At 46.7% G+C, this 26,835-nt stretch overlaps 1 protein-coding gene and 1 long non-coding RNA gene across 5 annotated transcripts in view; one reads left to right on the forward strand and one right to left on the reverse strand.

Moving 5' to 3' along the window:
• Positions 1-26,835, reverse strand: part of CD247 (CD247 molecule) — an 86,652-nt gene that overhangs the window by 19,776 nt on the left and 40,041 nt on the right. The window lies entirely within an intron of this gene.
• LOC134734008 (uncharacterized) lies at positions 5,345-9,267 on the forward strand. The gene is made up of 4 exons (XR_010117446.1): positions 5,345-5,388; positions 6,895-7,007; positions 7,259-7,411; positions 8,059-9,267. It is a non-coding gene; the product is annotated as an uncharacterized lncRNA (long non-coding RNA).

Below are 26,835 nucleotides of genomic sequence, written 5' to 3' on the forward strand. Positions count from 1 at the left end.
GAGCCCAGGAGTTAGAGACCAGCCTGGGCAACATGGCAAGACCCTGCCTCTACAAAAAATAAAAAATTAGCTGGGCATGATGGTGCATGCCTTAGTCCCAGCTACTCAGGAGGCTGAGGTGCGAGGATCACTTGAGCCCAGGAGGTTGAAACTGCAGTAAGCCCTGACTGCGTCACTGCACTCCAGCCTGGGTGACAGAGTGACACCCTGTCTCAAAAAAAAAAAAAGTGAATAAATAATAATACTTTGAAAAATGAAAGCTAAGACTAATAGTCCAAGAGATAAATCAGCAAAAGATATAAATAGGCAATTCTCAGAGACAGAAAAACAGATTACTTACAAACATATAAAAACACACTCCGGGCGCAGTGGCTCATGCCAATCACAGCACTTTGGGAGGCCGAGGCAGGCAGATCACTAGGTCAGGAGCTCGAGACCAGTCTAGCCAATATGGTAAAACCCCATCTCTACTAAAAATACAAAAATTAGTCAGGCTTGGTGGCATGTGCCTGTAATCCCAGCTACTTGGGAGGCTGAGGGAGGAGAATTGCTTGAACCCAGGAGGCGGAGGTTGCAGTGAGCTGAGATCGAGCCACTGCAATCCTGCCTGGGTGACAGAGCGAGCATCTGTCTCAAAAAAAAAAAAAAAAAAAAAAAGACAGTCTCAGTGCTAGCCAAGGAAATGCAAGTATGAAGTGACAAAGAGATGTCTCCTGTTTTTCACGGGTGGTCAGAGGCGGCTTCAGCTGTGCACATCTGTAGGGGAAGGGCACTCTGGGCAGAGGAGCAGAGGTGGAAAGGCTGTGTGGTGGACCTGTGCCCAGTGTCTCTGAACTGCAAGCAAGGGTGTGGCCAGGGTAGCATGAATGCGGGGAAGTTCTAGGAGACCAGGAAAGAGGGCGACAAGCAGGTGGGGGTGTTAGGTAGAACTTCCTTGGCCAGTGGCTTTTACTCTGAATGAGATGGGGAACAGCTGCACGGTTTTCTCTTTTGACAAGGACACATTATCTTTTTATTTAAAATATGGTAATAACATTTCAAAGAAAAAATTAAAGCCAACTGGAACAAGGCAAGGTTCACAGTTGCCTTGGGCCCCTGGGCTAACTGGAGATGCCCTGGCAAGCCCCAGGACAGGCTTCAAATCAGCCCTAAAATCCAGGCTATACTGCTAGCCTCCATTACCTGTCTGCATCCAGCCAAATGGAGTCATCGTCATCTCTTCTTCCCCTGGCCCCCAAAACCAAGCTCTTCCTACTCTTGCCGCATAAACCACCCAGAAAGTGGTTGTTTGTCCTGAAGGGGTGAAACCCATTCACTCTTTTGCTCCTTCCTCATCCATTAACACTAATAATCACTAAGCCTCAGTTTCTGTTACGGGCTGAATTTTGTCCGCTGAAATTCTTATGTTGAAATCCTAACTCCCAACACCACAGAATGTGACTGTACTTGAAGAAAAGGTCTTGAAAGAGGTCACTAAGTTAAAATGAGGTCATTAGTGGGGGGCCCTGATCCAATATGACTTGTGTCCTTATAAGAAGACAAGAGGCTGGGTGCAGTGGCTCACGCCTGTAATCCCAGCACTTTGGGAGGCCGAGGCGGGCGGATCACGAGGTCAGGAGATCGAGACCATCCTGGCTAACAAGGTGAAACCCCGTCTCTACTAAAAATACAAAAAATTAGCCATGCGAGGTGGCGGGCGCCTGTAGTCCCAGCTACGCGGGAGGCTGAGGCAGGAGAATGGCGTGAACCCCGGGGGACGGAGACTGCAGTGAGCCGAGATCGCGCCACTGCATTCCAGCCTGGGTGAAAGAGTGAGACTCCTTCTCAAAAAAAAAAAAAGACAAGATTAGGTCGGGTGAGGCAGCTCATGCCTGTAATCCCAGCACTTTGGGAGGCTGAGGTGGGTGGATCACCTGAGGCCAGGAGTTTGAGATCAGCTTGGCCAACATGGCAAAACCCCGTCTCTACCGAAAATACAAAAAAATTAGCCAGGTGTGGTGGTAGGCACTTGTAAACCCAGCTACTCAGAAGGCTGAGGCAGGAGAATTGCTTGAACCTGGGAGGCAGAGGTTGCAGTGAGCCAAGATCACACCATTGCACTCCAGCCTGGGCAACAAGAGCAAAACTCCATCTCAAACAAAACAAAACGAAACAAAACAAAACAAAACAAAAACCATCTCTACTAAAAATACCAAAAATTAGCTGGGCATGGTGGTACACCATGAGGCTTCAGGAGGCTGCCTCAGGAGGCTGAGGCAGGAGAATCCTGTGAACCTGGGAGGCGGAGGCTGCAGTGAGCCGAGATTGTGCCACTGCACTCCAGCCTGGGCGAGGGAGCAAGACTCTATCAAAAAAAAAAAAAAAAAAAAGATGAGATTAGGACACAGACATGTACAGGGGGAAGATGCCGTGAAGATGATGTAAAGACACAGGGAGAGATGGCCACCTACAAGCCAAGGAGTGACGCCTCACGAGAGGTCATGTGGTGGCCATCCTTACTAGGAGAAAATGTCACGCACTGTGCTGGGCAGTGAGGGTGGAGGTGACAGACAAAGATGTAGCCTCCCAGCCGAGCAGAGAGATGGGCAAGGAAACAAATCATCCCATGAGAGAGGGGCACAGGGTGCTAAGGAAACATGAAGGAGGGTCGATGCCTGCAGTCATGCTCTGGGAGTAAACAATGACAGGCAAGTGACCTCCTTTGGTGAGCAGGTTGCATGTTTCAGTTCCCTCCACTCATTCCACCAATAGCCCCCCAAGGCCAGTGGACAAATCTCTCAGGTTAGCAGACAACACTTGCTATATGCCAGGCACATAGAATGTAAGATACACACACACACTTGCGTACATATGTGTATGTACACATACATAAATAGAACAATACAAACATACGTATGCATGCATAGAGAGTAATGTGTGTGTGTGTGTGTGTATATATATATATATTATAGATACACAGAGAGAAAGACACTTATTCTTACCTCTTGTTGCCAGCTTGGACATGTAGCTTTCTCTGGCTGACTCCAGGGACTGATGCTATAACAATCATGGTCATACCAAACATTTGCTCCACACTTTCAGTTTACAAAAAACCCTTTTATATTTTTTATTCATTTGATCCTAACAACAATTGAGTGAGGTAAGCTGGGCAGATCTTATTTGCTCCACTTCGCAGATAAAGAGACTGAAGGTCAGGGAGGTGCAGTGACTCTCCCGCAGTCACACATCTCATGTGTCAGAGCCTGGACGAGAGGCCAGGTCGTGCCGGGCCTTTGTTCTTTCTCACAAAGCACACTGCCCTCAAGTTTAGCTCTTGAAAATTAGCACCATTTCAAAAAAATCTACTTTCAAGCAAACCCCTTATGTCAAAATTCCAGGCAGTATTTTGCCATTTCTCTGAGAATTTAATTTTTTCTGAGGATAAATTCTCACAGTATACAGAGAAAATAATGTGAATATCCCTCAACTAGGAACCTGATAAATTTTGGTGTATTCATATATAACCATTAAAAAAACACAATAGATAATTCTACATGTGCTACCATGAAATATCTTCAAGATAATTAGGTTTTAAAAAAGGTGGCCAGGTGCAGTGGCTCATGCCTGTAATCCTAGCACTTTGGGAGGCTGAAGCTGGAGGATAGCTTGAGCTCAGGAGTTCTAGACATAGCAAGACCCATCTCTGCAAATAATAACAATAACAAAATTAGCTGGGTGTGGTGGCACACACCTGTAGCCCCAGCTCCTCCGGAGGCTTAGGTCGGAGGATCACCTGAGCCCAAGAGGCAGAGGCTGCTGTGAGCTATGATTGTGCCACTGCCGTCCATCCTGGGCAACAGAGTTAGACCCTACCTCAAAAAAAAAAAAAAAAAAAAAGCAAGCTCTAGATATTTGTGTATGAAAAAAACACTGTGTAAGCTGCGTATATACGTATATATACATAAAAATATATCTAGATGGAGTTTCTCTTTGGGATGGTGAAAATGTTCTGGAAATGGATAGTGCTGATGATTGTACAATAATGTTAATGCACTTCATGTCACTGAATTACACTTAAAAATGAAAATGGTAAATTTCATGTTATATTATTTTACAAGAAAAAACAGGTTAAAAATATATGTATATCTGGAGGGCCGCACACACAAAAATGTCATCCGCGGTTACTTCTGCAGAGGAGCCACGGGAGGGGGAGGCTGGGTGAATTTCACTTATTTTCCACCTTACACCTTTTTGTGGTGTTTGAAACTCTAACTATGATAGTGTATAATATTTATAATACTAAACAACCAAAACAAAAACAAATAACATGAACCCTTACATCAAAGGAGGTGTGTGCGGCAAGATTCTGGCAGGGCAGAAAGTGGAGGCACAGGGGCTGGCCCATTTAGCGAAGCGCTGTGCACCCAGCCCTGGCTCAGTACATTTCTGGTGATGACTTGCCGGGGTTTGGAAGGACCTCAGCTATACAGAACTTTCACGATAATGGTATTTGGTGAATATGGTTACATTTATATATGAACACAGAAAACCAACTACTGCCGGTAAATAGCATGATCACTATTGTTACTATCATCCAGTGCTGTAAGGACGAGATGCTTTCACCAGCAGCCGAGTGAGATGAAAGCGGTTTTCCGATCCACCGAATCAGTCCCACTGCAACTGTAAGCTGGAGACCCTCTGGGCCTCGGGAGCTCAGGCTGCCTGGGCAACGCAAGGAAGGACAGGGGCGGAGGGGGAGTCAGGAGGGCCGCACCTGCCTTGCTTGCTGGTCGCCCTCGCTCTGGGAGCCGTCCTGCCGGCCCCAGGCTGTTGAGGGCGCCTCCTCAGAGCCCCTGTGGCCCCCGCAGCTTCTCCAGAAAAGAAACCCGTGCATCCATCCGCTAGCCCAAGCCGCCTCCGCCCGGAGCTCCCCGAGCCGGGGCCAGGCCTCCGCCCCTCGGTGCCCGCGCCTGGGTTCCTCCCGCTGCGGGCCGCCCGCCTGGACGCAAGGCACAGGGGGACGCCCCGCCAAGCCGCTGCCCACTGCACCGAGTTTTTCGGAGGCTGGGAGAGGAAATGCCACTTGGATTTTAAAACCGTCACCGATACGCTATAGATGAACATTTCGCTGGGATTTTAAAGAGACGAGCTTGAGCCTGCTGAGCCGCGCTCACGCCGCCTCTCCGCCCTGGCCTCCCCGCGTCCGGCTTGGGGTCGGGTCCCTCCCGGGTCAAAGCTACGCCGGGTGCACTGCGAGCTGGGCAGCTCTCCCACTACGCCCAAAGTCCAGGCGGCTGGGACCGCCGTCCCAAAGTCACAAACCGCACCCGTGAAGGACGCCCTCCGCAAGACAGAGAGGAGGCTGGGCCTGGGAAGGAACCTCCGGCCCTTCCTCACCGTGCAGCCAAGGTGGGCTCCCAGCCCCGTGTTGCCGCCAGCCACGGATCTCATGCGGTTAAGGGAACAGCAGCCCCACCCCGCCGGCCCCCAGCTGGCTCCTCGCTCGAGGTTTCCTGTCGAGCGCTGCCATCCAGGGCCCAGGTTATCGCGCGTGATCTCCCATCTGAGCTGCTCACACGCTGCCGCCCGCCCCCACTTGCGGTCCCTTGTCCCCGAACCGCACCCGCCCCCAGGCCCCCGCACTGAGAGGCCAGGGCGTGGATCTGCGCCGGGCTCGGGCGCTGGGGGCTGAGGGTCTGGTTTTTAGATATCAAAGGAGCCGGACACCAGGGTCCCCTCGACAGGCAAGGAGAGAGACCCGGCCTGGGGCCTGCCTTCGGTGGTGGGCACAGTGGCCAGGATCGGGCCTGGCTGCAGCTGGCCGGGCACACGCGCACGGCGACAGTGACAAGACTGGGAGGGCCGGCGCTGCCTCCTTGGGAAGCCCCGGAGAGACGCAACCCTGAGAGGCTGGGCCTCCCCACCCCCAGCCTCCTCCCCCTTCCTCAGATAGCAGGGAGGAAGCGCCAGGGGTCTCTCTGTTCTCACATAGGGGGACTCCAAATGTCGTCAAACCTGCCACTCTCAGAATCAACAGCTGCTTTCATTTTGAGCCCTGTGAGCAAAAGTTTCAGGGCTTTCCTGGCACACATACCCAGTGCATGCAGAGCACTGAATTTTATCTTCCCCTCTAGAGTGGGACATTCCTGTGTGGAGCTCCGGGAACACATGCCGGCACTGCTTGTGCCTGGGGCTGTGCTGGCTCCCACCCAGCTGCAGGAATGAGGGGCCACGGTACGGAGGGAGGTGGCTGAGTTGACAGACACTGATAGAGCTTTTTCTGATTGTCTCTGGCTTGAGCTAACCGGGATGCATGACAAAGTACTTATGAAAACTACAGATGCAGAGCATTTTGGAAATTTTTAAAAGACAGGAAAAAAGGTGGTTGAGGCAGAAAAAGGTAGTTCTAGAGTGAGAGGGGTTTCTTTCCTCCTCTTGGCTCACAGCAGAGGCCAAGTCCTTAGCAGTGTTTCTAGAGCAGGTGAATGAGAGTCTCTGAGGCTGGCCCCAGGGTCTGCCTTGTAACACGTTCCCCCAGCTTCTCATGTACACCACCACTCTTCGGAGAGTGCCACCTTCTGGGTTGGATGGGTCTGGAAGATTCTACTAATATATCCAGCCCTACCTGAGCATTTGCAGAAAACCTGCTCTGTGAGGGAGGGCAGCCCCAAAGCTCTGTGCTGTAGACACAGAACCCAACAGGGACTACTGGTGCCACACTCTATCTCTTCTGTCAGAAAAGCACACAAGTGAGCCATGACTTTGATATTGCATGGCCATCTTATGTTCATTCCTCAAATTTTGTCATGTTAATGTGTACTCTCTCGGGGACATCATACCTAACACGGCTGTCTGAAGATCTGCTTCGTTTAGAATATGCTAGTGAGGACAGTCCTGGAATTTGTCTCTTTCCAGCCCTGCTTTCTCTACCTCCAGTCGTTTTCTGAGGACCAGCTTGGTGGGTGCTGATGCCTGCCTGGAAGACCTCACACCCACAGTGTCTTGGAAGATCCTGAAAGCAGTGTGAGGTACCAGCCTGCTTTAGCGCTAGGAGCTGGCATGTTGGGGGTCTCAGGCTGCATCCGCACATTCTCAGCGGTGCTTTTGCTCCTGGAATGGAGCCACAAGCTGCTCTGGGCCATTTAGAGACTCTGAGTGGTTTGCTCAGGGCTATAGGGAAGTGGGAGATGGGGGACCTGGGTGCTCTGTAGCATGCTTAGTCCCCCTGGCAGGGTTAGAGGTTAGTTGACCAGAGACAACGAGTCCAATTCCCAAACAGACCAGAATGACCAGCAAAGGAGAAAAGAACAAGGACGCATTGCAGCCAAAATGGAGCTAGAATCTTGCCTCTGTCCATCCTTCACTGGAGTCATCCTGGATGGAGAAGGAACCATATCACCTGCAAAGCCTGGAAGGGGAGCCCTGCTGTGAGGTGAGCCAGTAAGCCTGTGAGTTCAGGAGGGAGCACACGCTTGTCTGTCCATCTGTTCATGGGCAGGCGCTCTTGAGTTTTCCTAAATATTGCCCAGAGCTCTCCATCCAGACACTGCCCTTTCCCTCCCTCTCCATTGATGGTCTCCAAGCCTTTCTTAGCTTTCATCTTCCCCTAAGGATTCCTTCTCCCAAAGCTCCAGCCCATTCCAATGTCAATTGCATTCGTTGTTTTTGTTACTCTCGTTGTGTCAAATGGGTTCTTTCCTATGCAACTAGATTGCAGGTTGCTCCAAGGTAAACACCATGATTTCTAGTTCATTTGTTTCTACCACTGCGGGACTGTAGGAAGCCCGGTTGTAGGCATCACTAGGACTCAGTAATTACATAATTGCTTATATAGTTGAGAGAATGAATGATTGATTAGTGGTCATTAATGCCATAAAATGAATGAATTTTGTCCCTTACATTTTCAAGAACCTATGAGTTCGAAGAGACCTGAAAGAACAGTTTTATGGGAGCCTACACCAGTGCTATCACCTAAAGTGTGTGACCTTAGGGAAATTCCTTCACCCCTGGTTTCTGTGCCTCCAAAATACTGGTGTTAATACAGTAATTTCTGATTCTTTCCACCTGTGCCCTGCTCAGCGATCCAGTGTTCAAGCTGGTCATCAGGAGAAAGCTACTTATGATTTCCTAACAAGCAGCCACCACAGAACGTCACATTCCCAAATATGCTCTTCACCGTCCCTGCTGTCCCCACGTGGCTGGCCCTGGTGTGGGCAGGAATGAGTGGGATTGGGATGTTTTCTCACAGGTCTTTCTCAGGTGAGGCCCCAGGCTGTGACCAGGCCCCTGCCCTGCATGTGACTCAGGCCTAGCCCCTGCTGGGGCAGGAATGCCACCCAGCACAGCATCCTACTGGTGCCTGAATAAAGAACGGACTGGAGGTTCACCTGAAAGGGGCTGCCAGCCTTCTGCGGGAGTCAGCCAACAGCTCACAATGACCCTGTGTTCAACTCATCTTATCATGAAATTTTTCAGCTTGACAAACTTTTAGTCATCTTTCAAGGCTCGGCTCAAATGTTGTTTTCTCTGGGAAAACCGTGCTACTTTCAGCAAAATGCATTTCCTTTTGATGGGCATCTGTTTTTTTCATTTATTTATTTATTTATTTATTTATTTTTGAGGCAGGGTCTCACTCTCTTGTCCATGCTGGAGCGCAGTGGTGCAATCTTGGCTCACTGAACCTTCACAATGGGCATCTGTTTCTGTTCTACGGAGTGACCTAAAAGTCAAGAATCATGGAGAAATTGGCCGGGAGCAATGGCTCATGCCTGTAAATCGCAGCACTTTGGGAGGCTGAGGCAGGCGGATCACTTGAGGCCAGGAATTTGAGACCAGCCTGGCCAACATGGTGAAACCCCATATCTACTAAAAATACAAAAAAAAAAAAAATTGTTAGCTGAGCATTGTGGCGTGCGCCTGTTATCCTAGCTACTCGGGAGGTTGAGGCACAAGAATTGCTTGAAGCTAGGAGGGGGAGGTTGCAGTGAGCCGAGATCAAGCCACTGTGCTCCAGCCTTGGCGACAAAGTGAAACTGTGTCTCAAAAATTAAAAAAAAAAAAAAAAAATCATGGGGAGAATTTATTGTTAAACAGAATATTCGTTACATTTTCAAATAATATAGTCAGTATGTTTTTCTGCAACCTTTAGATATGTTTTCAGGTGAAGTACCTCTAAATGTAAAGAAATGGGTCCAATTGTTAATTTTTTTTAAAGGTTCGAGAAATACACTACTTTCTCTGGCTTTTTTCTTAAACTTTTTTTTTTTTTTTTTGAGATGAAGTCTTGCTCTGTCACCCAGGCTGGAGTGCAGTGGTACGATCTCAGCCCACTGCAACCTCCACCTCCTGGGTTCAAGCGATTCTCCTGCCTCAGCCTCCTGAGTAGCTGGAATTACAGGCACACGTCACCACACTCGGCTAATTTTTGTATTTTTAGTAGAGACAAGATTTTGCCATGTTGACCAGGCTTGTCTCAAACTCCTGACTTCAGGTCATTCGCCCGCCTTAGCCTCTCAAAGTGCTGGGATTATAGGCTTGAGCCACTGTGCCCTGGCCTCTTGTACCTTTTTTACATTAACAACTGGACTCGCTTTAAATTTAGAGATACTTCCTGAAAAGGTGTGTGAAGGTTAAAGAAAAACATGAGCATATTATTTGAAAATGTGGCTAAAGTTCTGTTTTAAAGTAAGTTTATGGTAATATTTCTAACTTTTCAGATGCTCTGTAGTTCTTGGCACATTTTTCACTAATATTTGGTGACAGGTCTGTCCCCATTAAAAATTGAGAATTCCACAAAGTCTGGGATATCTTTTATTCTTCTTTGACTCTTCACTCCCCAGCTAACCACCATGAAGTAGGCAATCATAAGGGTTTAATGAATGAATAAATGATCAAGTCAGGTCAGTTTTCCCCGAATTCTTGTCTTTGGGGCTGAACCCAGGGTGGGCTTCCTGGCATCATTCCTGTGTTTTCTACTCTCCCTCCCTAATCCTCTGAAAGTTTGAACAAAAATAAGATTATGGGCCATATGTGGTGGCTCACACCTGTAATCCCAGTACTTTGGGAGGCTGAGGTGGGAGGATGGCTTGATCCCAGGGGTTTGAGACTAGCCTGGGCAACATGGCGAAATCCCATCTTTACAAAAAATAGAAAAATTATCTGGGTGTGGTGGTGTGCACCTGTAGTTCCAGCTACTCGGGAAGCTGAGGTGGGAGGATCACCTGAGCCCGAGGAGGTCCAGGCTGCAGTGAACCAAGATCACATCACTGCACTCCAGCCTGAGTGACAGAGCGAGACCCTGTCTCAAAAAATAAAAATAAAAATAAAGAAATAAGATTATGACCAAGAGCCGTATGTCTCAGATGTTGAAGGGCAATATACCTGTGCTTCAGAAAAATCTGCCCCATGTGCCGACAGGTGCAGAAAGGAGAGCCAGCTTCTCAGCTGGCCCCATGCCCCACTACTAACTACTCGCACGGCCTCGGGGAGTTATTTCTTCTTCTTTTTTTTTTAAATTATACTTTAATTTCTAGATGTGAACAACGTGCAGGTTTGTTACATAGGTATACATGTGCCATGTTGGTTTGCTGCACCTATCAACTCGTCATTTACATTAGATATTTCTCCTAATGTTATCCCTCCTCCAGCCCCCTGACCCCCCGACAGGCTCTGGTGTGTGATGTCCCCTGCCCTGTGTCCATGTGTTCTCATTGTTCAACTCTCAGGGAGTTATTTCTGAGCTCCTGAGTCTGGCCTGGGAGAAACCAGGGGGACAGGGCACACACATTTGCAAGTCTCCTATTCAGGCCATGCTGTCCAGGCAGACAGAATGAAGCCCAGCCAGAGCCAAAAGGCTTTCCTGGAGGTGTGTTTGTCAGTTTGGCAACCCTCGGTGTGCCCAGCCCACGCGCTGTGAGCATTCGCCTATGACGTACTTTGCGTGGATCAAAGGCCCCACAAAGCCTGCCGTGCCTGCAGCTGCCACGCTGGGGACATGCTGGGGACGTGGGCGATCGTGGGCTGAGAGGCAGACTGCTGGGCTGCCGCCTCCCATGGCAACTTTCTCCCATGGGAGGGAGTTCACCTTGCGGCTTCCAAACTCGGCCGGGCCGCCCCTAGGCATGCCACCTCTTCTCTTTTTCTCTCTGTTGTCCCATAATTTGGGTCCTCAGGACCTCTCACCTGGACCCAGGGATAAATGAGATCCACTATCAGAGCCAATGGCAGCATCGGCAGCACCCTAGAGCTATTTCTACTTGATTCTAAATCTAGATTTATACTATGTGTAGACAGCTAGAAATACAGATCTCACTGTAGAAAAGAGACTGGAAGAAATTGCAGCAACTGTTAGCAGTGGTTTCATCTCTGGTTTGTGAAATTATGGGTGATTTAAATTTTCTTTATGCTTTCCCTTATTTTCCAAGTTCTATAGTATATAAGAATATGTAATTTTGAAATAAGAGAAAATAGTCGGCCAGGCGTGGTGGCTCACGCCTGTAATCCCAGCACTTTAGGAGGCCCAGGAGGGTGGATCACAAGATCAAGAGTTCGAGACCACCCTGGCCAATATGGTGAAACCCCAGCTCTACCAGAAATACAAAAATTAGCTGGCTGTGGTGGTGGGTGCCTGTAGTCCCAGCTACTCAGGAGGCTGAGGCAGGAGAATCACTTGAACCCAGGAGGCAGAGGTTGCAGTGAGCCGAGATCACGCCACTGCACTCCAGCCTGGGCGACAGGCTCAAAAAAAAAAAAAAAGAGAAAATAGTCAAAGTACATTTTTGATGCCTTGTATTAACCTCCCTTCTGTGTCCCCCACCCTCAAACCTTAGTTGCACTTTAGGTCAATGAATATCTAAATCACTTTGCATTCTTCAGGCACACAGCAGCAGGAGGGAGGTATGCCTGATAGGATGCTGGATTAAAGATTGGTTCTGACCAATTCACAGAGTATAGGATGCCCACAGGAGGAAAGCTGAATATTTAGCATGGTGTAAGTCTCATGGGACTTGGCCACCGTCACAGGCTAGCTGGTACCCAACCCAGGCCTCTCCCCACCTGGCTCTCTTCAAGCTTAGGAGGCTCTTCATCCCACTCAGGGTTTAACATTCTCCTTTGATATTCTAGGACATGGACCAAGTTGGGATTTAGGGTTGCTCTTGGGTTACCAGCCAGCATCCCTGAAGCCCCTCCCAAAATGCCACTGGGGCCCTGTGACCATAGAAGAGGCCTCTGTGGGCCACGCAGTGAGTCCAGTGATGAAGCCAGATCAGTGTGGTTTAGGCAACAGGCCGCAGCAATGAGTAGAAATGCTGGCAAAGCTGTGCCTCCTACGGCTTTCCTCGACACAGAAGTCACAACCCAGGTTGGGGACCTAGGTGTCTCTGCATGTGCCTGTGTAGGAGCCTGGGTGTGTAAACGAGTGTATCTACATACACGAGAACCCAAGGGAGAGAGCTGCACAGGGGGCCTGCCCTGGTCTAAACCAGAAAAGGAGGAGAACTGTTCCTTTTGGGGGCCGATCCCTGCTGGGAGAGGTGTGCCAGGGTTCCCCAGACTGGGCCATTTCCCCCACCTGAGTTCTCTCTACAATGTCCAAAGAATGGGACCAGTAAAAGGGGGCCAGGGCGATTCTCCCACCCCCTGGAGAAGTCTGCCCTCCCTCCCTGCAGGCCTGAAGCCCTTCCAGCCCTCCTCCTCCCCTTCTCCTGTATCATCCTGTCTTCAGGCTGATACACTCCTTCCCTCTGGTTTTTCTCTGTTATCTCCTCCTTGCATTTCCCTCCTTAATTCCCTCCCACCAGCCTTATTTTTTTCTCCATCATCTGTGCTTGCTCTTCCATCTTTACTCTTGATAGCCTCATTGCCTGTCTCCTCAGACAGCCTTGGGAGCCAGGTTACCTGGCATCCCTGGCCCTAAGAATTTGCGGACTGCTTCTTTTGCTTGTTCCAACTCTCTCTGGAGGATGGGCAGTCACTGGGCCATCCCACGAACCCTTCCTGGGTTCTGTGTGTGGCTTTTCTGCGTTGCCACTGAGCATGGGTTGCTCTCGGCTGTTTAGCATAGAAGGTCACACTATCTGTTCTGGTGCAGGAATCGTCCAGGGAATTGCAGTCAAGTCTGCAACGTGACCTTTGGCCTGGGGCCAGCAAGCCTTTCTTAATCTCCAGGCAGGCCAGGTACAGACAGCAAACTCAGAAACCCACGATTACATTGGCTATCCTTTATATTAGCACACCAGGATGCACCCAATTAGCAGTGCTCATTCCTGCCTCCCTTCTGACTTCAAATACCTAAAGCCCCTCATATCTGGAAGCAGAGACCTGAAAAAGTCATCATTTCTTTTTTAAAAAGGAGAAAGGGAGAGGGAGGCTAACACACATACACTTATTCACAAAAAATAAAAGATGGTTTCATGGAGTTAGTCTGCTGGGATATTTAGAATCTAGGTTTGTAACTTGCATCTCCTTTCTCTTGATCCTACATTTCAGCCTCCAATTTAGTGGGAACTTGAACTGAACTGTGCTAATTTATTAGTTGGACACCAAAGAGTCATTGTTTTGTGAAGCAAAATCAACTTTGAACATTCAAGAAAAAAGACCCCATTGCAATGATTGGTTAGAATTTGATCTGGATCTACATAGATTCATTCTCTAAAACTATTCAATTAAGGAGAATGTCAACCTATTGCCTGAATTTAAATCAGCGATTCATTCGGCTAATGAATTTTCCTTTTTCTGTAAGTACTATGTCCTACAGATTTACAGGGGATAGTCAGACAAATGGTGACAAAGAAAAGGAGGTTTGTTTGTTTTTAATGTTTTGTTTGCTGACTTAAGAAGCACACAGCCCTGGAAATGGCCTTCTCATTACTTGAGACAATAAAACATCCCAGAAATCCTGACACTGGCTAATAAGACACATGCCTTTAATAACAGCCTCAAAAAGAAGCCTCTACAGTGGAAAGTGTTGTGTGTTTGATTGCGCTAGTTTTACCACAGAATGTGCCAGTTGTGGTGGAAGTAATTGTCTTTTCAGTGGACAACAATAAAACTGTTTTTAAGTTCTCTTCCTTGGTGAAGCCTAATTTATAAATGGAAATCAGAAGTTTCTAATTTCCCCCAAGCAGATGCCACTCTCCTTGAACTAAAATCACCTTGGGATTGCAACGGAGTCCAGCATGAAGATGCGGTTTTCCTATGTTTCCAACTCAGGGTGATTGGAGGCATCTTATTTGTTTCCCCAAACACTTGGCTCCAAATACAGAGGCCTCCCTGCTGAGCGATGAGTTCCTAAAAACCTCTGTTTTTCTTCAGGGGAAGATGGGTTTAGTTCCAGTTCTGAACATCTCTAGGGGTTGCTTCCTCCAAGAACGGCTCAGAAATAGTCCCCTAAGGAAACTCCGTGGGGAGAAGCTTCCCTCAAACTCAGGACTGGCTGCTTCCTGCTTTGGACAAGGATGCTGGCTCCCAAAACAGGGGCCCAAATACCTTGAACTCTCAAAAGCTATTTTTATCTTTCTCAGCCCCCCACTCCTATTCTAAAAGTAGAAAGCTGGGGAAACAGGGTGAGTAGAAGAAGAGGGGTACAAAAAGGATCTACAGAGAATTTTGCCTGTAGTTGTTCTAGCTCTGAAATGCCTGAGGATGGAAGATGACAACACTAACTTGAAACTTCAATTGTCTCTGTTTTAAAGGCAAACACTTTGAATTAGACAAAAGCAAAGGGAAAGAAGAATAGAAGTACAGTTACCGAAAAGGCCCCAAGATTGCATTATTTATCTGCAGTGTGTGCGCTGTAAAAAACCAAAACAAAAAACAACAACAACAAAAAACTGCAGCACCTTTTAGAGAGCCTCGTAGTATTATTCCAGCTCTTCCTTCCCCTCTGTCTCCGTTTTGCATTTATTTCCTTTTTATTGGTTTCACTATCTCTTGCTTTTTCTCTTCTGCCTCCAATATTCAATCTTCCTGTCCATATATTTATTTCTTTCCTTCCTTCCCCACCTCCTTTCTTCTTTTTCAGAGACCTATCCAGACACAGAATCATGTGTTTACAAGCCTCATACACAGAGTTGTTGGAGAAGGCGCCAGCCCCCTCCCCACCACCCTGCTAGGCCAACCTGCCTCCGGTGGCCAGTCCCTTATAAACTGGAGATCAGTGAGATAGAAAGTCACTCATAGATGCCTTCCACCTTCCTTTTTTTTTTTTTTTTGAGATGGAGTCCCGTTCTGTTGCCCAGGCTGCTGGAGTGCAGTGGTGATCTCAGCTCACTGCAACCTCCGCCTCCCAGGTTCAAGCGATTCTCCTGCCTCAGCCTCCCGAGTAGCTGGATTACAAGCTCCCACCATCACACCTGGCTAATTTTTTTTTTGTATTTTTAGTAGAGACGGGGTTTCACCATGTTGGCCAGGCTGGTCTCAAACTCCTGACCTCAGGTGATCCATCTGCCTAGGCCTCCAAAAGTTCTGGTATTACAGGCGTGAGCCACTGCACCCAGCCTCTTTCTTTCTTCTTCACCTGCAGTGTGTCTCTAGTTTCTTGTAGCTCAGCGACTGGGAAGTGAAAGAATTGGTTTCCCTGAATTATTTGGGGGAATTTATTTATTTTACAGCAGCAGGAATTATTTATCTAGCCTAGGCTGCCAGAAACTTCTGAGCATCTAGTCATTTGGAGGTCATTGATGACTGGCCATGCCCTCTCCATATTTCTCTGGCTACAGTTAAAGCAGTTCTTTGAGCAGTCAGCTGGGTGATATTAACTCACTATCTTTTTCCTCTGCTAATTTGAGTGTTCAGATGATGCATGGCCAGGCACATGCACGCACTCCTGACAGCAGTTGCTAGGGAATATTGCTTTTCTGGACTTTGACACCAGCTCCAACTTTGAGAGGAATTTAAGTGATATTTACTGCATAGAAATTCCTCTTTAGAGCTTTGCTCTTCTGGTTCAGTCTGCTGACAACACGTTAGATTTATTCTGGCATCAACTAGCTGCAGAGCCCAAGACTCAGACTTAATTAACTTCATCAGGGACTTGAGTTGCAGCTTTGGAGCTCGAGGCTCAGCACAGATCTCAGTATTACTACCAATCACAGCACTTAGAAATACCTAAAATCAAACAAATGCACAAACAGAAGAATTCCTGCCCCCTTTCACAGTTTTCTATTTGCCAGTTAACTCTGACAGCCTTTAGAAAAAAATCAGTTTGTACTGATCCAAGCTGCTAGATGTTTTGTGCATTAAATGTAAGTCCATTTTAATACTGTACCACATTAGTCTTTTTTTTAAATATTAGAATTTAGAACTAATGTTGTTGGGGAAATTTCCATTTTGAGATAAGCTACAGGATAATTATTGCCTTGTCCTGCTTTTTATCCCCAATTTTTCCCCTCAGTTTTAAGAGTCACCTGAATATTGAAAATAAAATTTAATCCAGTTTCATTTATGAGGAAAAACATGTGTATGTGTGTATATACATATGGATAGGTACCTATGCAAATGTATTTTCATATGCACATATATACATACGTGTGTGTAATGAATGCCATGCAGCAATTTCAGTTTTCAAGAGCTGGGCCTGTGGAAAGTCAAGTGAGAAAAGACCAGGCAATGTGAGCCCAACAGGCTGGAGCCCCTTGATTAGTTAGTTAACGTGCAAAGGCTTCGGGAGGCCTAGCTCCTATTCTAGAAGTACTTTATCCTCTTCTTTTTTTTTTTTTTTTTTTTTGAGACAGAGTCTTGCTCTGTCGCCCAGGCCGGAGTGCAGTGGCACAATCTCAGCTCACTGCAAGTTCCGCCTCCCGGGTTCACGCCATTCTCTTGCCTCAGCCTCCCGAGTAGCTGGGACTACAGGTGACCGCCACCGTGCCCGGCTAATTTTTTGTATTTTTAGTAGAGATGGGGTTTCACGTGTTAACCAGGATGGTCTCGATCTCCTGACCTCATGATCTGCCCGCCTCGGCCTCCCAAAGTGCTGGAATTACAGGCGTGAGCCACCGCGCCCAACCCCTTTATCGCTTTCAGTCCCAGACCTGAACCAGGAGGCAACAGAAGATTTATTACAGATGCTCATTGCGGTGCACTTTTAAAATTTATCATGGACTCCAAGCTTGTTAACAAAGATTTGCCATTCGCTCCTGGCTAATTTCAAGGTTAACATAATCTGCTTTTCTTCGGCCCTTCATGCAAACACAGAGTCACCCTGACTCATGAAACCGTGCCTTGCTTTCCCACCTGAAAACTCTCATTTTCCATTTGGAACGTTCCAAGGACACAAATTCCAAAGGGGATTTTCTGTTCAACAGATAATTCTGTTGGATTGGATTATTACTACCTTCCAGCCTGCTTCTTTGCCTCCGTGACTCAGAAGCTGAGCACTTTGCAGTTAAATAGAAAGTGCTGAACTGTTTACGTTCCCTCCCCAGGACACTAGGGCAGGTTGGTGCAGAGCACAGCCCTAAGCGTTGGGGGCTGGCTGTTAAGAGCAGCCTCTCCTTGGGCTGCTGGCTTTCAGTCATCATTTTGGACAGTTCTGAGCTTCTGCTTTATTATCGGATTTATTTGTCTGTCTGCACATCCCCTGTCATGCTCTCCCCAGCCTCCTAACCCACCCACATGAACCCCAGCACAGTTGCTCGTATCCCAGTGACCTAGGGCCTCCGTCTGGTCGGTTTAATAACGGTATGGTACTTGTGTGGGCTATTTCCCATCATGGACACTTTCTCATTCCAGACATTTGGTAACAAATAGAAGCCTGAGAGGCATATTACATGCCAGAGTTCTCCAATCCCCTTAGCCAATTCATAATTGACTTTTAAATCATTTAGGCACAAAAGCAAATAATAATAGCTTCAGCGTTCAGTGGCGAATAAATTCTAACTCATGAAAACTGAGGGAGAAGGCTTAGACCGTAAAAATTAAATATTTATGAAGATACTACACTCACACTGACATATAAATGCACATACACATACGTTTTAGGCATAGCTATTTATTTTTAATTCCTTATGTGATATCCAATGAGAAAAGATTTCCAGTAAAAAAAAAAAATGAGGGGAAGATTTATTTCCTCCAAATTAATATAAGAAAACGTCCCTGTAATAGCTATCCTCCTCCCCCAGTAAAAGGAAAGAAAAAAGATACACAAATATTGAATTGACAAAATTATCTTTTCTCTATTGTCAGAAAGGCAAGTTAATACCCATAAGGAACTTAGAGCTCCCTCAGTTGAAGGATGCTCTATAAATACAAAGCATCGTTATAATTTATTATTGAACAGAGTCAATTTTTTCTTCTGAATCATTTTTCAAACCTCTCATAGCTCAGGCCTCTGATGGGAGCTCTGACATGAAGCCAAAACACCTCTTCCAGACACAGAGAGACCATCAATCAGTTTAATTCGAAGACTCCTCAAAGTCAGCCTCCTGGTAGCCCAGCAGGAACTGTTTTAGAGCCTTCTTCCTTCAGTTACAGTCAGTGACTTGCATAGAGAGCTCAGATCACCTGGCTCATCTCAGGCAGTCACCAGACCCCTGGAAAGGGCTGGTATTTCTACCCTCAATACTTTGCTCCCAGTAAAGGGAAACCAAGGCTGAGAACCCTCACTTTTCTTTTCCCACCTTTGTTCTTAGCCCTGCCTTCTGCTAAATTGTAACCAACAAATCCACAGTGGCTAAAATTCCCAGTCATGCAGTCGCTCCTAGACAGAGATCCTCCACCCAGCTGATCTGTTGTGAATGAAGGGAACCAAAAAATAAAGTGTTCTCTTTCCCTCCAAGCAGGGAAAGGAAGCTACATTCCCAAACATAGAGAAGAGCAAACTGCAATAAAAAAAAAAAAACAGGAATTCCTACCACTAAAAAATACGTGATCTGTTTTGCTTTGTTTTGTTTTGTCTGTTTCCTGGAGTGCAGTGGCACAATCTCAGCTCTCTGCAACCTCCACCTCCTGGGTTTAAGTGATTCTCATGCCTCAGCCACTCGAGTAGCTGGCACTACAGGTGTGTGCCACCATGCCTGGCTAATTTTTGTATTTTTAGTAGAGACAGAGTTTCACCATGTTGGCCAGGCTGATCTTGAACTCCTGACCTCAAGTGATCTGCCCCCCTCAGCCTCCCAAAGTGCTCCCAAAGTGCAGCCTCCCAAAGTTTGGCAAGAAGGATTTATACATTTGTGGGGCTGAGTCCATTTAAATCGTCCAAATGTCCAGATCCAAACCAAGGGCCCACAGGGCTAAGGAGTTGGCTTGGAAGATGGAGACGTATTTGATTTTCAGTTGTAAGATCCAGTTAAACAAGGGAATTCACTGGAGAAGGAAATCGAGTCTTTCCCTGTCCTCTGGCATCGGGTTACTTCCCAGTATGCTTAAGTGGTTCTTGTTGATGTTGGGACACTTACTACACTCTTAAGACAGTCACAGACATTGACTCTGCATTTTTTAATCTGACATTTTCTGTTTTCCAAGCGATTTCATTTTCAAGAACAATGCATATCTCCCCTCCTCACCCTTTTTTTTTTTTTTCCAATAATTAGGCCTGAAAGCAGAGTGAGAGATAAAGGAAAGTGTTCAAGCAAATGATCTGAGGTTCTAGAATAAATATGTCCTAGTCATTACAGAGCTGTTTGAAAGCCTGTGATTGGCCTCCTATGGTCACTGGGGCACAGCCTCCTTGGATGACATCTTTGCCTCTCCTAGATGTCTTGGAGAGAATCAAGAGTCAGGCCTTGGACCTCTTCTCTAATCTTGTTACACACTTCTTTTGTGATTTCATCTATTCATTCTCAGTACTTTATTTATTTTTTATTTTTATGTGTTTACTTTTTTGAGATGGAGTCTCACTCTCGTCACCCAGGCTGGAGTGCAATGATACGATCTCGGCACACTGCAACCTCCGCCTCCCAGGCTCAAGTGATTCTCCTGCCTCAGCCTCCTGACTAGCTGGGATTACAGGCACATGCCATCATGCCCAGCTAATTTTTGTATTTTTAGTAGAGATGGGGTTTCACCATGTTGGCCAGATTGGTCTCAAACTCCTGACCTCAGGTGATCCACCCACCTCAGCTTCCCAAAGTGGTGGGATTCCAGGCATAAGCCACCATGCCTGGCCTTTTCTCGGTACTTTAAAATATCATCCATATACTGTTGACCCCACCATTTAGATCTACAGCCCCAGTTCTCTTCTGAAATCCAGACTTGAACATCCATTCAATATCTAACGGACAACTCAGCTCTACTTGTCCTAAGCAGAACTCCTTATTTCTCCCCCAGCAAACCTGCCCTTTCTGGGGTCATTGGGTAGCATGAGGAAGAATTTGATTTCTCAATCCAAAACTGGGGGAAATTATTTTTTTGATTTCCTATATGACTTTTGGGCTTATAGAAATAAAAATGTTAATCGTAAAACAAAACAAAACAAAACAAGGAAAATATAGAAAAGTGTGGAAAAGAAAATAAAAATTAGCCAAAAACCAACCACTCAAACATAATCTCTAACATTTTGCTATATTTTCTTCTAATGTTTTTTTCTAATGCTTTCCTTTTTTTCAAAATTAGGATCATATGTTAGGGTTTGTGTTTGTTTGATTTTTCTTAGTATTACCTATTTTTTGACTATTTTGAGGTATTGCTATGTATAATAATTTACTCAGCTATGCTCTTATTGTTAGAAATGCAGGTTATCGTTGATTTGTAGTATTATAGTGCTGCAGTCAACGTCCTTGAACATAAGTATTTTATTCCACTGATTATTTCTTTCTTTCTTTTTTTTTTTTTTTTGAGACGGAGTCTCACTCTGTCACCCAGGCTGGAGTGCAGTGGCACAATCTCGGCTCACTACAACCTCCACCTCCTGGGTTCAAGCAATTCTCCTGCCTCAGCCTCCCGAGTAGCTGGGACTACAGGTGCCCACCATCACACCTGGCTAATGTTTTGTATTTTTAGTAGAGGTGGGTTTTCACCGTGCTAGGATGGTCTTGATCTTCTGACCTCATGATCTGCCTGCCTCGGCTTCCCAAAGTGCTGGGATTATAGGCGTGAGCCACCGCGCCCAGCCTGACTATTTCTTCAGAATAAATTAAGACACATGGAAACATGTAGCCTAAAAGAAAAATATATTTTTCTGGAAAGTAACTCACCCCTAAATTTAAAGAAAATTGGCTCTATCTTTCTGGAAAGTAATTCAGCTCTAAATTTTCTGGGCTATTTAAACTTAGGGCTGACTTACTTTCCAGAAAGACAAAACCAATTTACATTCAGCAGTTTTTGAGAGACTTTAATTCATTGTGTTCTCACCACACTGGGTATTATCATTAAGCAGACACACGGCAAACAAAACAACTCAACCTACCCAGTAAGCAAAAATAGTCTAATTTTAAAATTTGCATTTTTTTGAATAGTAGTAATGGTGAACTTTTTTTTATGTGTTTTCTTCACCCTGTGTATTTCCTATTTTATGAGTTGTGTGGTGATGACTTTTGCTTATTTTTTGTTTATCTGTTTTAGAGATGGGGGTCTCATTCTATCTCCCAGGCTGCAGTCCAGTGGTATGATCCTAGCTCACTGCAGCCTTGAACTCCTGGGCTCAAACGATCCTCCAGCCTCAGCCTCCAGGGTAGCTGGAGCTACAGGCACAAGCCACCACACTCGGCTTTATTTTTCTTTTGATGTACCCTCTTACAAAGTGATTTCTTTTTTTTTCTTTCTTTTTGAGACGGAGTCTTCCTCTGTCACCCAGTCTGAAGTGCAGTGGTGTGATCTCGGCTCACTGCAACCTCTGCCTCCTGGGTTCAAGCAATTCTCCTGCATCAGCCTCCCGAGTAGCTGGGACTACAGGTGACCACCACCACACCCAACTAATTTGTTGTGTTTTTAGTAGAGATGGGGTTTCATCAAGTTGGCCAGGCTCGTCTCAAACTCCTAACTTCAGGTGATCCACTTGCCTCAGCCTCTGAAAGTGCTAGGATTACAGGCATGAGCCACTGTGCCCAGCCCTAAATGATTTCTAAGAGCATGTTACATATTAAGGATTCACCCTTTTCCTATGGTATATACTGTGAATATTTTCCCTCTTTACCATCTACCTTTTATTTGGTGTCTTTAACGCATAGAAATTGAAATTTAAGTCATCAAATTTTTGCTTAGAAAATCTTTCCTCATTTTGAGATCAAAGATCATTCACTTACATTTTCTTGGGGGTACTATTTTCAATGCCCTGATAAAATGCTCACAATAAAAAATTAGGAAGTGTTTTAGGCTGCAGTTCAGATTGGCAGAATTATGCCTATGGCCAAATGTGTTTGTATGCACTCACACACAGTGTGTGCACATGCAGGAAAGCAAGTCTAGCAAAACTTATTTTATCTATTTAAATGCATTACAATTAAGAAAGCAAAATGTAGATTTTTTTTCAAGGGGACAGTAACAACAAAGCCAAGAATAGCTGGGTTAGGGAGGGTATTGTTGCACATCTATTAGGATTTTGCTGGCTGTTGAAGTCAGGTCCTACTGCAGATTGTGTATTTATCACAGTTTTCTTTAAAGAAGTAAAATCAAAGTGGGCAAAGGCATCTGTTGGAAGCACTCTAAATAAGCAGATATTCTTGAGGGAGACACAACATTACTAATCTTGTGTGTGACCCTCTTGTGTCTGATCCTGCCACTCTCACACACTATGAGGGCCTGTTTGGCTTGGTGTCCTCATGGCCTAGTGACCCCCATGGCCTAGAGAGGATTCTCTGTGTGTCCACACCTGTGCAGCCTGCATGACAGATCAGTGAACATTTGCTAGTATGTGGAATTCCTTGGCCTTCCCGGCAGCCCCCGCCCACCTGCTCCTCTGGCCTGACCACATTTGCCCTCCAGACCGCACAAGTATTCTACAGCTGGGGCCTTGAAGGATATCAGATGTCTACTCCTTAGGTGTCTTCTTCAAGTTTTACACAGACAAACACACACACACACACACACACCCCTCTGTAGTCTTACAGGGAGATCTATTCTGAGGTCTTTCCTTGAAGAGCTGTGGTTCTGTATTCAGACTCCCTCTTACACCCTCTGGGTGGTTCTCTGACCTGAGATAGCCAGCTGTGCAGAGCTGCCCTCCACTGCCCAGGGGTCAAGTGTGGCTTCTCCTGCTCCCTGCTTGCCTTTCTCTCCTCCAAGGCCCATCTGAGGGCAGCTGCAACCTGCATATTGTTTCGAAAATAAGGCTGCTTCCTGCCTACCTGCAGACCACCCACGCCCACAGGATACTAGGAGAAATGTCATTTAGTCGCACTCACACCAGTGATTCACAGAGCTTCTCGCCAACTCCTTCAACTCCAACTGCAGCTTGAGAATGAGGTGCTGTTATTATTCCCATTAGAAAAAAAAATGGAAAGGAACAGCCCAGACCAAGTTCACACAGCTGGTGAGTTCGTGCAGAACTGGGAGTCCTAGATCTTTTCTGATCTGCCACAGGCAAGTCCACGTTCTGTCTTTGAGCCAAGGGTCACTCTGCTCTGCAAGATGATGATGTGTGTCTGGTCAGGGTATAGAAACCCCTTGCCTAAGCATTCCTGACTGGAGACCCCCCAGACTTTGAGGAGCTCTCACTGTGAAGGGGAACTCCTTCCTGCACATTGCAGCCCCCCACTCCTTTGCTGGGGGCGTTTTACTGGTCACCAGCCTCCTTGTCACACTGACTCACGGATCTTCTAGCTCTGGCCTTGGAAATTAACCACTACACTCTTGTCTTCTACTTGGTTGCACCTTGCATATCTGATGGCTGCTCCTGGCCTGTGCCCCTTTGGTATTCTATGACGTTTTCATCTTGCACTTGTCTCTGGAGGGCTCTGCCTGCTCTGTGCACCCTCTCCCTTCACCACCCCCGGAAGACTAGATAAAGCCGTGTGAAACAGAGGTACCCCACTTCCTTCTCCCTAAATATTTCTCTCTGATTTCGTTTGCAAGAGAAATCTGCCTAATTATAGATGGATAGAGATACTGAATAGTCTCACTGCCCTCCTTTTCTTCTCCCTGGCTCTGAGTCTGGGGGTGGGGCTGGGAAGGGGGAGCCAGCCTCAGGCAAAGTTACTGCCTGAGACTTTAAAGTCAGATTTTAATCTCCTTAATCTCCTTTCCCCTCCACCCACCCACCAGCACTGTCAACGCATCACTGAGACACCTGCTTGGGTAGGGGTGGGAGGGTAGCGGTAGTGGGGTTAGAGGGTGGCAGAGGCACACTTGTTTGGGGTGTGGGGAGAAAAATTCTGCTTCTGGCCACAGAACCTAACTGGAGGCTCAAAGAGATCTTTTTAGATAACAGTGGCCAGGCAGGAATGATGAGAGTCATGCCACAGAAAAGATCTTTAGTGAAAGACAAGAGCCCTACTTCAGAAAACTGGCTGAGCCCCAGTCTGGGGAGGAAATGCACAACAAATGGGACACCTTGGCCCACTGAAAGCACAGACACCAGCGAAGACTACTGGACTCAGTTCAAAAAGTATTTGGGAGCCAGCTTGAAGAGGCTTCCACTGGCCAATGATGGAATGACTTGAGCATATAAGAAAAACGACTGCCATGGGTTAAAACTGTCATTTTTTTTTTTTTTTTCTGACAGAGTCTTGCTCTTTCCCCAGGCTGGAGTGCAGTGGCACGATCTCCACTCACTGCAACCTCTGCCTCCCGTGTTCAAGTGATTCTCCTGCCTCAGCCCCCCCTGGAACACCAGGCCCAGGGATGGCCCACTGTGCACTCTCCCCAAGCCCTACCAAGCAAATGGAACGAGCCTTTCAGAGAGCTCTTGGCTCTGTGTCATGTCTTACTTAGCTGCATACTTAATCTCTTAATTTTCTTTCTTCATCTATAAAATACGACCAATGATTCTTAATTCACAGGATTTTTGTGAGAATAAAATAGTATAATATATAGGATTCTTCTCTGTGATTAAAATAACAATTCATAGTAATAATAATAGCTAGCAGCTGGGCATGGTGGCTCATGCCTGTAATCCCAGAACTTTGAGAGGCCTAGGCGGGCAGATCACTTGAGCTGAGAAGTTTGAGACCAGCCTGTGCAACATAGTGAAACCCCATCTCTACAAAACATAGAAAAATTAGCCAGGCGTGGTGGCACATGCCTGTAGTCCCAACTACTTGGGAGGCTGAGGTGGGAGGATCACTTGAGCCCCAAAGCTGCAGTGAGTCATGATTGTGCCACTGCACTCCAGCCTGGGCAAGAGCGAGCCCCTGTATCAAAATAATAATAATAATAATATCTAACACATGTAGAAGGTTTATTATGTTTCAGGTTCATTCTAAGGGCTTTCTATGCATTATCTCATTCGATTCTCATAAAACCCTGTGCCGTATGTTCTATGATTATCCTCATCTCACACATGTGGAAGTTAAGGGGCAACGATGTAAAGGTTACAGTGCCAAATTAGTAGTATTTGTTCTTATCATACATAGATGGAAGAGGCTATTGGCCCCACTGTTGTAATTTGAGGGACAGCTGAAAGCTCTCCTCCTGCTGAAAATATTTTTAGATAGAAGCATTTTGGAATCCAAGAGATTACTGTTAAAAGGAAATTACTCTGAGAGGGTGACACATTAAACCTCTGCCTACCTGGAATGCCTTAATATGAAATTTTCAGGTTACTCTCCCTCCTCCGTCAGGACCCTTAGAGAAAACAGGAGTGGCTGGGCCAGGAGAAAGCAAAAGGGAGGAAGATGTTAAGAACAAAGTCCATGACCTTGACAGTTTTACCTGGAGCCTGCCTTGAGCCCAACTTCCAGTGGTCGGTGCCAGAAGAAAGACAAACAAAGCTGCTTTTCTTTTTTCCAAACAGACCCAGAGATGGAAGATGGTCCTGACTTGAATGTGCCATTTGTGTACTTCCAGTGCCCAGAGTTCCAGTGCCTCACTGATCCCTCCTGCGGGCTTGGACTCTGGCACACTGGCTGTGAAGTGTTTTTTTGTTTTTTCCTTGAGACAGGGTCTTGCTCTGTCACCCAGGAGGCTGGAGTGCAGTGGCGCTCCAGCACAGCAGATCATAGCTCACTGCAGCCTCGACCTCCTGGGCTCAAGTGATCCTCCCGCCTCAGCCTCCCGAGTAGCTAGAACTACAGGTGTGCACCACCACTTTTGGCTAATGTTTTATTTTTTGTATATATGGAGTTTTACTATGTTGGCCAGGCTGGTCTCAGACTCCTGGCTTCAAGCAATTCCCCCGCCCTGGCCTCCCAAAGTGCTGAGATGACAGGTGTGAGCCACTGTGCCTGGCCTGGCTCTGAAGTCCTGATAATTTCTTGGGATATCTTAGCGCAAAACTTGGAAGCCATATGGAGAAACGCTGGTGCTGATGGGGTAGTTGCTGGCCCTGCTGCTAATCCTGTGACCAGCCCTGGGTCTCCCCTTATGACCATTTTGGTCCCCACCAGCATGTCATGAAAGTCCTCAGCCCAGCTGAGCTAAAGCCCTTGGCAACTCTTCCTTTCTTCTGGGCTGTGCTCTGCAGGACCAGGCAAAGAATCAAAAGGCCAGACGAGCCAGACCACAGAGCTGTGAGGGGCTGAAGAATGTGGAGAAGCACTCTGTTCATTGCAGCACAGCTGCTATATGGAAAAGCCAATGCAGCTCTGGCTACACTGACGGCTGTCTGATGTCTCTCACACACAGATGGAGAGGCTGACCCCAGACTTCCTTGGGCAGGTTACACCACAGCCGTGCATTTGTTTCTAGCTACGCAGTTAATGGGACATGGAAGAACCAGACTTGCCTGAGTACCTAACATGGCAAAGGGCCTTCGGGACATGAAGAACAGCAGAGATAAGAATGTTAAACTTAGAAAAGACTTGAGGACTTTAAAGCTGCTTTCCT

This window comes from Symphalangus syndactylus, chromosome 12 (genome assembly GCF_028878055.3).
Source record: "Symphalangus syndactylus isolate Jambi chromosome 12, NHGRI_mSymSyn1-v2.1_pri, whole genome shotgun sequence".
Lineage (NCBI taxonomy): Eukaryota > Metazoa > Chordata > Mammalia > Primates > Hylobatidae > Symphalangus > Symphalangus syndactylus.